Raw genomic sequence first — 13,895 nt, 5'->3', positions numbered from 1 at the left:
AGCTTTCCTCCTGAGTGGAGCAATCCGGAGAGGGATTGTGGGTTTTTCTCTGACTCCTCTGGATTGAAATCCTTGGGTTGACATTGAGCTACAGCAGCAGTTTTCATTATTGACTTCACCAGGCACTGTAAGGAATGAGGTGTTGTTGTGTTGTGGTTATCATTACAGCTGATCTTTGTTCTTTTTTTCTAACTACTTAAGCTTAATTGCTCCGCAGAAGAAGATAAAAACAGCCAGTTACGGCACTGTTAGATTTTAATTTAATCATTGTTTCAAAAACAAGGTCAGAGACATATGAATATTTATTCAACCCTTTTATTCTTCTGTTGTGAAACAAATGCACACACACATGCTTGCACACAGTGGAAGTGCACATTATGACGCTCAGTGTAATTGTGTGTTGATGTAACATCGCTCGGATACAGATAACAGCAGATCTGCTGCGTGGGAGTTTGAGCATGCTGTCCATTCGCTCCTTTCACAGCGAGATCTGCATGCAAGTTCTCTAGTACACGAGCTGTTGGAGATCAGATGTGTTTAATATGGTGTTACTGCTTTTTCCCCAACTATTTAACCAACAACACAGTTCTGCAAATAACTATTATTTCCATTGTTGATTAATCTGTTGATTATTTTCTTGATTAATCGTTTAGTTTTTTGCAAATTTCCCCCCTAACAAAGGAATATCTTATCTTAAATCTTATCTTTTTTTTGTCTATAAAATGTCAGAAAATGGTGTAAAATGTCGATCAGTGTTTCCCAAAGCCCAAGATGACGTCCTCAAATGTCTTGTTTTGTCCACAACTCAAAGATATTCAGTTTACTGTCATAGAGGAGTAAAGAAACTAGAAAATATTCACATTTAAGAAGCTGGAATCAGAGAATTATTATTTTTTTTCCCTTAAAAAATCACTCTAATTAATTATCAGAATAGTTGGTGATTAATTTAATAGTTGACAAGTAATCGTTGCAGCTCTACAGTTCTCTACCTGGTGGAGGTGAGGAGCTTTTATGCCAAATCAAACAGAAATCCGCCACCGGTCCACAGTCATTGTGCTCTGAAATGTTCCCCCGAGCGCAGGTTGTTCAAGAATGTTTTGGGTGATTAGAGAAGCTTTAATGTCGTCTCAGCCCTCATGGCATGTTTACCCTCCAGGCTACTAATTACTCAATATCCAATTGCTTCTAAAGCAAGGCAATATAGTGTTTAAATTAGACTGGATAATAATAGATGGCGTATATTTTAGTGTAGAGGTGCAACAATGAATTAAACTATTAAATGAATCGCCATCTATTTTGATAATCGATTTATCAGTTTAGCCCTGTGATAGTCTGGCGACCTGTCCAGGTTGTACCCCGCCTTCGCCCAATGTCAGCTGGGATCGGCTCAAGCACAACTGCGTCCCTAAGTAGGATAAGCGGTTACAGATAATGGATGGATTTATCGGTTTGAGTATTTTTTTAATGAAGAAAGTAAAAATTCTCTGATCCAGCTTCTTCAATGTTGGAAACTCTGATTGACATTTTTCACCATTTTATGACATTTTATAGACCAAACAACTAATCCATTAATCGAGAAAGTGATCGACGAATTAATTGAACAATAAAAATAATCATTAGTTGTTAGCTTGTTGTATTTTAATGAAATCAAATTTTAATGGAATAAAAATATATTTTCAAGTTTAAATCATGTTAATTGTTGATCTATGTAAGGGATAACATACAGCGAGCCGGTCATTGTTGTGAAACCCCGACAGGGCGATGCAGAGTATGGGGGTCTTGCATCGCCCTGAAGGGGTTTATTTCACAACAATGACCTGCTAGCTGTAAATTATCCCGCTTAACACACGGCTACTTACTTAAGAAATCAATAATTTACACAAAAATGGTCCGCCAGAGTCCGACATCAGAACTGCGCCCATAGCATCGATCTGCTATAAAGAAATAACGCCGTGATTGACCAATCAGAATCGAGTATTCAACAAAGACGTGTAATAACTCTTGTTAAATGATAGATATTATGTCCAGAAAGCCTTTTTTTGTTTTTAAACAGAAATCCCTCTCTTTTCTTTTATTGTTAAACAGAATTAATAAAGAACACTAGAATATTTTTGATGACTTGATCTGAGACGCGTGTAAATAAAGGTATCCAATCAAATGTGATGACTAGTTAACCCTGACCATTAATTTGTGGTTCTATATCTAAAGTGTGTAGGAGGGGCTTGCTGGGGGAATTCAGACTCAGTGTTTTTATATAATCCAGAGGAAAGCATGTTGTGGTGATTGAGCCTTGGTCTTGATTTGTGATGGTGATGCGTGCTGCTGGAGGTCGGAGGACTGGTGGGAGTCGTTGGAGTGTTTTATGCAGAGCGTATGGTGGTGGTGGTGGGGTGTCAGCTTCAGCCGTTGCTTGTCTAGTGGGGGGTCAGGAAGAGGGGAGAGGGATGGGGGGGGTTATTGGGATAATGAGATGAAAAACCTGTCCCTCCCTTTGCAGCGCACAGCCTCCACCCCCAACCAGTCATCACCGGTCTCCATTCAGGCAGCAGTTGAGTGTGTTTCACCTTTCAGCCCCGGTTAATTCAAGCAGGCCGCCCCCCCCTCGGCCGCATTTTACTGCCTCTTTTGATCACCGGGACTTGAGATTCCAGCTTTTAAATTAAATCCCCACCAAACAGAGTGGTTTTAATGAAGAAGGCATCTGATAAGCTTGATCTAACAGATAAGAGACTATTTTATTAAACAGTGCCTGACAGAGCGCTGAGCCACAGAGCTCCAACATCATGCTAAACTTCTGCTCCCTTGGTCTTTAACCCACATCAGCCCTCATTAGTGTCTGATTTTTCCCCTTTCTACTTTACTGGAGTGTTAATTGAACCTCAGCTGGCTGACTGGAATGAAGTCGAGGATTAAGCCTGTTGTCCTGCTGGGTGCTTTCTGGTCCTGTACGTCCACAATCAGGTGGAACGAAATGATAAAGTCCATTCACATGAAATCACAAAGATGCCAAAGCAGCAGAGAAAAATAAATGACTTGATGAGTCATTTTGTAATTGTATTTCGGCACGCTCATAGTCTATTTAACAAAAATTACACAAGCTGCACCTTTTTTTAAAATTGGTGTTTAAACAGTTGTGGCTCCAGTTGTCTTCTGTAGTTTTAAACCAGTGTTTCGGCCTTGTCTCATTTCACTCTTGACCAGATTTACAGTTCAGTGGGCCCCATGTTGACGGCTCCCAGCACCTGTAAGGTTTAATCTCAAGCTGGCCATAAACATGTCAAGGTGACGACACAACTGAGCTGCTGATCTCAGGCTGTGGAGGGCAAAAGCTTCAGAAAGAACATGTGAAATACAGGGTTTCACACATCCACACATACAGCCGCAGAGCAGCAGTAATTAATGTGTGTGATTCTCAGGCTGCTCCAAGGGCAGAGTATTTAATTGTAATTAAATTAAACCGTGTCCTGTTGGGACCGGACTATCAGGTCACTGCTCTGTGGTTTGTTTGGTGTGGATGTGTCGTCTCTCTGTGACCTTGCTTGGACTCGGTGGTGTGGAGTTTGTCAGCAATATGCAAACATGACACTTTTGACAGTAGTTTCACGCTGTAGTATCTCATTAACAGCGTTTTAATGTTCATTCCTACCGCAGAGGCCCGGCAGAGACGGCTGTTATTCCAGTATCTAACAGTATTATACTGTATTTCAGAATAAGGTAGTTTTAGCATACTATCTGCATTTGATTTCAACATTTGAAAGGACGTTTGTGTTCTCCAGATGTGCAAACAACAAAAATAATATTGTCTACAATTGTCATTGTGGTACTAATTGTTTCTTATTATAAGTTTGTATGTATCCGGTAGTAGACCTTCAGCATAATCTCCTCCCTGCTCCAAATTATCTTTCATTTCGTTTCCACTTTAGCCATTTCCTTTGATTTCCTCCCTGTTTATGTATTTACTGTATATATCATAAATATATTAGACCAGAAACTTTGACAGTCTGACACTGTGGGCCCCCAGAAACCACACAGACAACCACTGCCACCGTCTTATTTTTAGCCCAAAAATGTGTTAACATTTGGTAAATTGGCACCATTAAAAGTATGCAGAATTGTAGTCGGAGTAGTATTGACCAATCAAGTTTGAGCAGGCTTTGGTTGCATGTAGGTAAACAACCTGTGTGGAGAGCAAAAGAGGCAGAACGCATTGGATGAAAAGTTTAGCTTTTTATTAGCTAAGAAAAAAACCTGTTAACTGAGTGTAAATTGGCAACTTTGTTAAAGAAGGAACAATATTGCAGATGTGGGGTTAAACTAGAAAAACTAAAGAATCGATCGGTACCAACCACGTCATGTTTGCTTGTCGGGAAGAACGCTAAAGAACACTCCAAAGTTACGCAAAATTTTGGCGAGGAAAAACTGGCATGGCCATTTTCAAAGGGGTCCCTTGACCTCTGACCTCAAGATATGTGAATGAAAACTCTGAGATGAACAGAGTGAAAACTGTATCTTATTAGATAAAACAGATGTTTACAAATGCATCATTTGCAGTTGAAAAAGGTAATAAATAGTTAAATGTTTTATCGCAATAATCAGCATGTTGCAAAATGATGCAATATGATCGTATCGTGACTTAAGTATCGTGTCGTAGGACCTCTGGTGTTTCCCACCGCTAGTAAATGACTGTCTCTGATTGGCTCTGAGCATACGTGTGATCAATCATGTGATCACTTGAGAGGTGCTCTTGAAGGTTACCCTTACACTCGGCTGAGTACGTCGCTTGATAAATGAGTCTTCGCTTTCAGCGACTCATTTTTCTTTACTCCAAGTCGTCTCTTTAGAGCTTTTTGTAAGTGTAATTCTCAGCAGTTTGATAAATAGGAGCCCAGATCTCTGATCCGTCCTGAAACAAACAACCAAACAGAAAGCAACACTCTGCATGCTCATTTCTGAATCATAAACTCATTAAAAGCGTGTTAAGTTTGCAGAGCGCCTCGCTGGTTGGCACTGTAAAGGCTGTGAACTGCAAAGACATCCACAGGCCTTTTCCCTCCAAAGTGATTTTTAATTTATGATCTCCCTATTGATCTTGGAAATGGGACCCCGGCTTTGCGTTCTTTGATGTAGTGAGTACTCGGTGCGTGCTGCACATACTGTAGTGTACTGACGCTGAACGACTAAGACAGGCTCTGCTCAACCTCATTACCTTCTTACCCGGAGGTTCCCCCTCATCATGACACACTTGTGCAGAGAAACACACAGCGGCCTCTGAGGGAGTAGCGGCCGCTCCGGATCACAGAATTAACGGGGTTTTGTTTGATTGTGGCGTTCTTTTACGTGGAACCGTGAGACATTTGATGAATGGCTGCTTGAGAGAGCTGCTTGAGTGCGATTATTTATCGTCTCTCTACTGTCATGATGATAAATGGTATTTTTATAGTGCCTGTAATGTGTTTCCCCTCCCCACAATAACTGGAAGGTGTTTTCATTGGCTCAGTGTTTAACCTGCGCATTAGCAGGCGGAGCAGCCAGGGTTTGAGATCTTGTGTTTGTGAGCAGCTGAAGTACCTCTGAGCAAGGCACGCACTGTATGAAGGATTGTAAGTTATATGTCTTATGTATATTCATCTTTAGCCTGGTGCATTGCTTGTTTACGTCACAACTCGTAAAACTGGGTGTCATGGATTTAATTTTCTGCTGTTTTCCAACCACTTTCTCCATAATTTGAATGCAGCTTCCTGGTTTTAGTTGGTTTTAGTTGATGAAGACGACTTTAATGCTCCATTAGTTTGTCTCTCTGTCGGCTGGCAGCAGAAACCTGCACTGATGCTGTATTAAATTCTCTGCAGACTTATCTTTCGAGGAGGTTCAGCCCACTAACCTTCAGTCCTCTTGAAGGTGACGCCTTCATTCGCTGTGTCCTTTAGCTGCTGGCTCCTGCTGCATTGGGACACAGTTTATGTGTCCACACCGTCTTTCAGCTCAGACTTACAGTATATGTAGCTTGCTGTCCCCTCTATCTCTTTCATGTTTTTCATTTTCTCCTCTATACACAGACAAAAAGCGAGAGAGAAGAGCATAAATAACTGGTAAACTGTCAAAGGCAAAGCTGTGAGAGAGAGGCTCGGGGTTTCTGTCATGCTGTTATGGGTGATGTCTCTGTCCTCAGTAATTTGGTCACAGAGTCCGTCTGATCTTTATCCACCATGACTTTGTTGACGTTTTCTGGGATTCAGCTGGGAGATTTGATGGTAACTTTGTGGTCTAATTAGGCCAGTCTCCCTGATTTGTTCTCTCTTTCTCTGTCTCTCTCAGCGGTTTATTATTCCAGCCACTAAGGGCGCTTTCACAAGCCGACATTTAGTCTGTTTTAATCGAACTCGGGTGCAGTTCAACCCCTGGTGTGGTTCGTTTGAGCAGTTGTTAACTTAGTAGGTACCCCGGTGCGGACCAAAACAACCAAGACAGCTTGCGAGAGGACCGTTTCCAAGCGAACCAAAGTGCAGGCTGTGTGGGATTTGTTGAGATGGACACAGGTAAATGACAGGTTAAAGGCCCAGACACACCAAGCCGACATCAAAGAACTAGCGGCGATGAAGGCCGACCATTTTGCCTTTGTCTTGGCCGACAAGTTGCACTTGAACACACCGCCAAGACTACAGTCGACGGCCAGTTAGCACGTACGTTCTGCACCTGGGTGAGATTAAATAACTCGCTCTACCAGAAGGCAGTGGTAGTCTGTATTCGTCATTCAGAAAGGGAAACCGGAAGACCGAGAACGGCGTATATACAAGCCACTGTTATGATATTTACATGAAACAAAGCGGCGTTTGCCGACCATTTTCACACCACTCTCACTCACCACTTAGCTTCACTCCAGATGGCCACGTCGTCGTGATAATATCCGTGAATTGGAATGATCAGATGAGATGAAGATGAAAAATGAGAAGAGCCTTCTGTGTTTTTCCTCTTGACTTTACTCGTTCGCTTGCTTTCGTCACTTCTGTTTCTCTTCTCGTGCACTGATTCGCTGAAGCTGAAACAGCCAATCAGAGTGATTTCTCTCACCGACTGATTTCTCTCACCGACTGGCTGTGCTGACGATTTAACATGCTGAATCGGCTGAAAAACCTCCAACACGGGAAGACTAGAACTGACGATGCTGGACACAACGCAAAAGCTAAGCCGACAGATGCTCACTGACGGCCCCAAACTGTCCAACAGCCGAACGTCGGCTTAGTGTGGTAGAGGACTGACCTGGACTTCTGCAGAAGTCCGATGTTTGCTTGACATCTGGGCAGAAGAGAACAAACAGAATATGCTAAATAAAGTCTACAAAAATAGTGACGTTTATAAAGTTATTCAAGATAAACTGGAAGAGAAGGAATCTTGTGCACAGTAGATCAGTGCTGAGTCAAATTGAAAAAACTTCAACAGCAATATATCAGAATCTGTGATTCCCTGCATAAAGTGTTAGCTCTCCAGACGAAAAAGAATTTTTTTTTCCTTCGTACATGGCCCTCCCCTCAGCAAATTTATTTTTTATTTGGTACGCTTTAATTTAGGCACTGTGAAACTGAACCAGACTAAATAGAAAATGAACAAAAGTATCAATTTCACTCTGATTCGGACTAACCAAACGTCCAAATATCGCTCGTAGCTTTAACAGTGTCTTTATAGGAGGCACTCCGTCCTGGAGGATCTCTGTGTCTGTTTAACATTGTGTCAGTGGAGTATTTGTCGTTCATAATTCTCTTGACTGTTGGAACTGGGTTTCATTAATATTTCAGAGATAAAAAGCTGAACAGCTCCCCTCCTCTTCCCCCCGGCTGATAATTTATGTTCTACAGTATGTAACCTACAGTCAAACATCTCTGTATCTGTGCGTCTCTGAGAGACTCTTCTCTGTAAAGCATAATGACTCCGCTTGTTTACATGCCTCAATTTGTTACCAGAGATGTCTTGGAGGATTTCTTGGCTCTGCGTCTGTCTGATTTAATAATAGGAAAATGAGCAATAACTCCAGAGTATTCTGTTTACATGCTACGAGATTGTTTAAAAAGGTAAAAAAAACAACAGTCGACCCACAGCCTTGAGTACAGCTTTGTTTTTCTGTATTTGATGAGACATTTTTGATCAAATTTCGAAGACAATTTTTGATTTGTAAGCACAAAACAGTGATCGCATCTTTAATACGGACTTTGCTTTTTTAAATTTGAATGTCTTGAAGCCTGTTTTTCTCAACTTCAGTGTAGAGCTGCAACGATTAATCGTCAACTATTAAATTAATCGCCAACTACTTGATGATCGATTTATCGGTTTGAGTAATTTTTTAAGAAATAAAAGTTAAAATTCTCTGATTCCAGCTTCTTAAATGTGAATATTTCCTGGTTTCTTTACTCTATGACAGTAAACTGAATATCTTTGAGTTGTGGACAAAACAAGACATTTGAGGACGTCATCTTGGGCTTTTGGAAACACTGATCGACATTTTTCACCCCTTGCTGACATTTTATAGACCAAACAACTAATCAATTAATCAACAATGAAAATAATCATTAATTGCAGTCCTACTTTAGTGATGACTAAACCTCTGCAGCTTCAATGTACACTCTCCTGTATTGACGTATGGATCACCACCACCCACTCACACACAAACACACACACAAACACACACACACAATGGCGTACACAGTCTTGGCAGTCCTGCAGCCACAGTGTGTGTTTAATCTTTTCCCTGGCGCCACTTCCTAGCTGAGAGCATTCCTGGCACCCAGAGGCCCAGAGGGGGTCAAGCTCTGGGCTGAGAGTAGTGTCACACTTCAGAGCTGGCACCTTGTCTCGTCACCAACTAAGCATCCCCCCTTCTTCCTTCTTTTTGGCCCAAAACGCTCCGCTTACCCTCCGTTCCTGAGCGGAGGATCCTTCCGTGGAGAATGACCTCTTTGAAGGATGGTCTGGTTCCTTTCAGAGGAGATTCTCCTCGCGCTCAGTTTCCCAGCGCTGCGCCTACGTCTGGAGCTCTGCCCGAGCTCCCGACCAAGAATGCGAATTGGCAGAGGACATAATTAAGGCGATGTCTGTCCTTATACGTGGCCTAACCTTTAAGAGCCTCTGTTCACTGAGAGCTGGCTACTGTTGCTGCACAGTATCAGTTATAATATGAGCTGAATGGTTGAAGAGAGGACTGGCAGAGGGAGAGGAGATTGTTGTTGGCTTGTTTCTTCAGGTTAGAGAGGATTTCAGTGTCTACAGTCAGTTTAATGTTGTGAAAGTGTAATAACACCACTGCGTTACTGTACAGCAGTTAGTATTATATTTGTCTCCCATGAGGCTCGGCAGTTGAAACACTCCTCTTTCTAAAACCTGGAAACATAATAAATAAAACTGTCAGGTTTTCACAGACAGATTGTAACTGAATGTAGAGCTCACCTTGATTTCAATGAGCCTTTTGTATGCGGGTTTGTTTCATACGTGATGAACAATGCCTCTGCGCCGGTAACAGCCGCGGCCGAAGGCATTATGTTTTCGGATTGTTCGTCCGTCCGTGCGTGCATGCATACATCTGTACCATCCTCGTGAACGTGATTTCTCAGGGACACCTTAAGGAAATTTCTTCAAATTTGGCACAAAAGTCCGAATGTACTCGAGGATGATCTGATTAGATTTTGGTGGTCAAAGGTCAAAGTCACTGTGACCTCACAAAAAACATGTTTTTTTGCCATAACTCAAGAATTTATGTGCTAATTATGACAATTTCACAGAAATGTCTAACAGGATAAAATGATGAAGTGATGACATTTTGGACAGACATGGATGTACGTAAACTGCAACTTGACTGGTTGAGGGAGACATACAAGTGCGAAGTGGTAATTCTAGTTTTAAATATAACTATAAAAATCTCAAGGTAGTTAAGGTCACCGTTTAAATCTGCATGATATGAAATATGAAACCAAAGTCCTATTATCCACAAAGTTTATGTTTTAATATTAAGATTTGAGCAAAAGCAATTAGTCAATTAAGCGATTAGTCAATGGACAGAACATTTTCATAATTGATGAACTGTTTTAAGCAAAAATGGCAAAACATTATCTGGTTCCAGCTTCTTAAATGTTGTTATATGTTTTTTAGTCTTTCATTATATTAATCAGAATATTTTGGGGTTTTGGATTGGTAATTGGAAAAAAATAGCAATTTAAACCTGTCAACTTAGCCTCTGCAATTGAAATCGGCCTTTTTCATTACCAAACGTTAAATTTACTTGAGAAAATAATAAGCAGATTTATCCATAATGAAATGAATCGTTGGTTGCTGCCGAAATACAATTAATTAAAATATTTCGCATTTAGTGTTCTTCAAACACATGTGGAGTTGTAAATAGTGCCGAGATAATTAATGAAGGAATCAGTTAGTCGATAAACAGTCATTTTGATAATTGATAAAACGGCAAAATACCAAACATTTACTGCTTTCAGCCTCCACTTGTCATCTTTAAAAATGACTGTCAATTCAATATCTTTGAGTCTTAGACAAGCTATTTGAAGACATCACCTTGGGCTCTGGGAAACTGTGATGGGCAAAGAGTGATCTTCTCAGATTGTTTTAATTGGACCATTTTTAGGGCCCTGAAACGTAAAACTACCCAACATTTCATCAATAAAACCAGAGATTACAGAAAAGTCCGAACAGTGTTATCACTTTCTTATCCTGTTAACCACCTCGTGACCCCTTGGAGGGTTTTTGACCCCCAGGTTGGGAACCACTGGTTTAAAGGATTAATCAATGGATCATCAGAATAATCAGCAGATTAACTGATAATTAAAACACCTTCAACGTCTCGTCATCATGGCATCTCGAGGTGTAAATTTCTCCTCTCTTTGAAAATATAGAGCCCAAACTATGAACTGCTCTCCCCTCTTATATGCAAATGTTTTCTTGTGTACACAGGTGTGTGTCTGTGTGTGTGTGTGTGTGTTTACAGTAAAGTGTGAATTAGAGGAGCGACCCTGCTCGTCTCTGTACTTTGATTTTTCCCCACTTCCTCTTCTAAGGCCCTGTATTATTACTGTGCTGGAAGCGCTTGACTGAAAGCAGAAGGATTAAAGCCGTGTCAAACATGCTTCTGTCTCTTTTCCTCTATGACCCCCCCCTCCCTCTCTTCCTTTTCCTCCCCACCTCCCCCCTCCCCCTGGCATGCTGTGTTTAAACTCGCCCAGTGCCAAATCAGGGATCTGGTAACTTTGGGCAGTGCTGTTTGTTTGTGAGTCCTGCTTGCAGGTTCTGCTCTCTGGCCGGCGTCCAGACGCCCCAAACAAAGCGTCCCATTGATTATTTTGGAGGGAGAGGCTTGTTTTCGTGACACTTTTGATTTGATTAAGCCTGTTTTGTGTTTGCTCTTGAGGCTACAGAAAACTGCAGGCCAGCGGTGAGATAGACAAAATGATAGTGGTTTCTCTGTGACCTTTAAGTGAGACTGTGTAACTTTTGAGAGATGAAACAACATAATCCTCCACTTACAACTGTTAAAATCACAAGCAATAAAACACACAGTTTCTCCGCCCTACTTGGTCTGGTATGACCAGGAGCGTATAGATGCCAATGTTAGCAAAATGTACCTCGATATTTCTGTGTAACTGATATTACTGAGTCAGGTCTTGACTTCTCTCTGACTCTTCTCTACTTGTAATTACATTTATACACTTTTTATTTTTGTAATATATAATAGCACCCCCAAAAAGGCCAAGAAGGACAATTTTTATTTAAGGTTTTTTTTTTTATTGTTTGCAGGTATGATAAGCAAAAGAGAGATAATAATGTTTGTATGCAACTTCATGTGCCCTTTTTAAAGATTTGTTTTAAATGTCCTGCATTGGGCTATATTAGGATCAGGCAATGTCAGAGGACAACCCAGGGATGATAGAAAATGTGCTTGGGATGCAGGTCATGATACAGATAATGCTACGTTGTGAACAACAAATCCTGGTCGAGATCGGCAGGATGAGAGTTAGTAAATGTTAGCTGTCAGCTCCGTGCAGGACTGTGCTGCTTACCAGCTGCTAACAACTAACGTTAACTAGTTCTTGTCCTCAGAGCTCAACATCAGGAGGTACCATTGATTTGTTTTATGATGTGTTCAGGCTCTTTCAGTAAAAATATTGGGCAAAGTTATAAAATTATAACATTATAATGATGTGTTCAAGTGTAATCTTGTAAAATGTAGTTTTTTGGCGTGAAAGTTTGATGTCGTTTGAAGGAGATGTTTTCACAGAAATATAAAATAGATAATAGAGAAGGAATTATGACCTGCAATGTACTGTATGTTGAAGTACATGGGATTTATTGTTTCACTGGTTTTGGTATTAACTATTAATTTTCTAGTATTGTGACATCCCTAATGCGACTACGGGACAACTTTGACTTCTTGGCAGCGGGCAGAGAGCTCAATGTATAGTTTTTATATCTATGGCTCAATGGTCCAGGTTGAGTTTTACATTTGTTGCAGACTTTCTCCGTCTGCTGGATTAAGATTAACCTTGAAGCTGTAACTGACTCGGATCCATACGTTTTGTGCTTGTTAGCAACACACAGAACTTCCCTTTGTGTTCTTTGTGATTGGACGGTTCAGGATGGAGCCTGTTTTCATTATAATTTTACTCCTCAGTGAGCAGGGCTCTGACTGCTGCCGTTTTCTTTTTATTGTAAATGTGGGTACAGTAAAAAAAAAAAAAAACAAGCAAGAAAAAATAAGCTCAACAAAGTCGATGTAAATGGGGTCGGCTTAAGTATGTTTACCATGCAGGGCAACATAATGAAACAGAATAATTTACGTTTTATTCACCAACAGCAACATCGACATTACGAGTCTGACTTCATTGATAAAGGCCTAACACAGGAATTAATGTGTTGTACAGTCAGGAGCTACTGTATAATGGCAGACAAAACACTACATGTCTTCAGTCAAAACCAAAGGATTGAATGTATAGAAGATAAAACATTAGCAGGATCCAAACAACAAGATAAAAGACGAGATTTGCTGAGCTGAGAAATGCTGTAACCATTGAATTTGAGACTTGAAGCTTTCAGTACGGCATGTATAATGAAGTAGCGTCTCTGCTTCCGGACAAAGCAAAGAAGGAGGGAGTTGTGAATACAGGCGTGAAATTGCTGATTAGAAACTTGGAACGTATTGAAAGAAAACATATACTTAGTCTTGGCATATGTCTGTTATCTGTTCCGGCACATGAGAAAAAAACAAAAAAAACACTAGTCTGAGCCAAGAATATGAGTAAAAAAAAGTATTGTGTTTTTGGCATTTTTGCTGTTAAGTCCTTCATTACCAGCTGCATTTACATGCGGGAGTACTGCAGATACCTGAAGCCAGTGATACAGGAGCAGCTGTTGCATAAATCCTCCATCATGCCTCTTCCTGCATCGATCCTGCATCTACTGTAGTAGCAGCCGCTCTGTGTGTTGATGCTGTAATCGCTGGTGACTTTGGTTTTTGTCGGATTCGAAATTATCAATTCATCTTTTAAAACAATATCAAATGAAAACATCCTGTCATTTAAACGATAGGTCTGGTGATATTCTGTATTTTTCTTATTGTCACCAATAGGAAGAAATTTCGTAGTCGATACTGATACCAGTGAAATTCCACAATTCTCGATCCCAATTCGATACCACAGTAAAAAACAAAAGTAAAACAATAAATCCCATGTACTTCAGCATATACTGCTTTATTAACATTTACATAATTGTTTTTTGTTAGGATGTTAAACAGGTCATAATTCCCGTCTCTATTATCTATTTTATATTGCTGTGAAAACATCTCCGTTAAACTAGGGGAGTCCTCGACCAAAGAAATTCTTAGTCGACTAACACTCATGTGATTTTGT

General features: G+C 40.6%; 1 protein-coding gene across 3 annotated transcripts in view; it reads left to right on the top strand.

The window, feature by feature from the left end:
* Positions 1-13,895, top strand: part of celsr2 (cadherin, EGF LAG seven-pass G-type receptor 2) — a 77,953-nt gene that overhangs the window by 15,007 nt on the left and 49,051 nt on the right. The window lies entirely within an intron of this gene.

The sequence above is a fragment of the Sebastes fasciatus genome, chromosome 1 (genome assembly GCF_043250625.1).
Source record: "Sebastes fasciatus isolate fSebFas1 chromosome 1, fSebFas1.pri, whole genome shotgun sequence".
Lineage (NCBI taxonomy): Eukaryota > Metazoa > Chordata > Actinopteri > Perciformes > Sebastidae > Sebastes > Sebastes fasciatus.
This window is presented reverse-complemented; position numbering and strand designations above follow the sequence as displayed.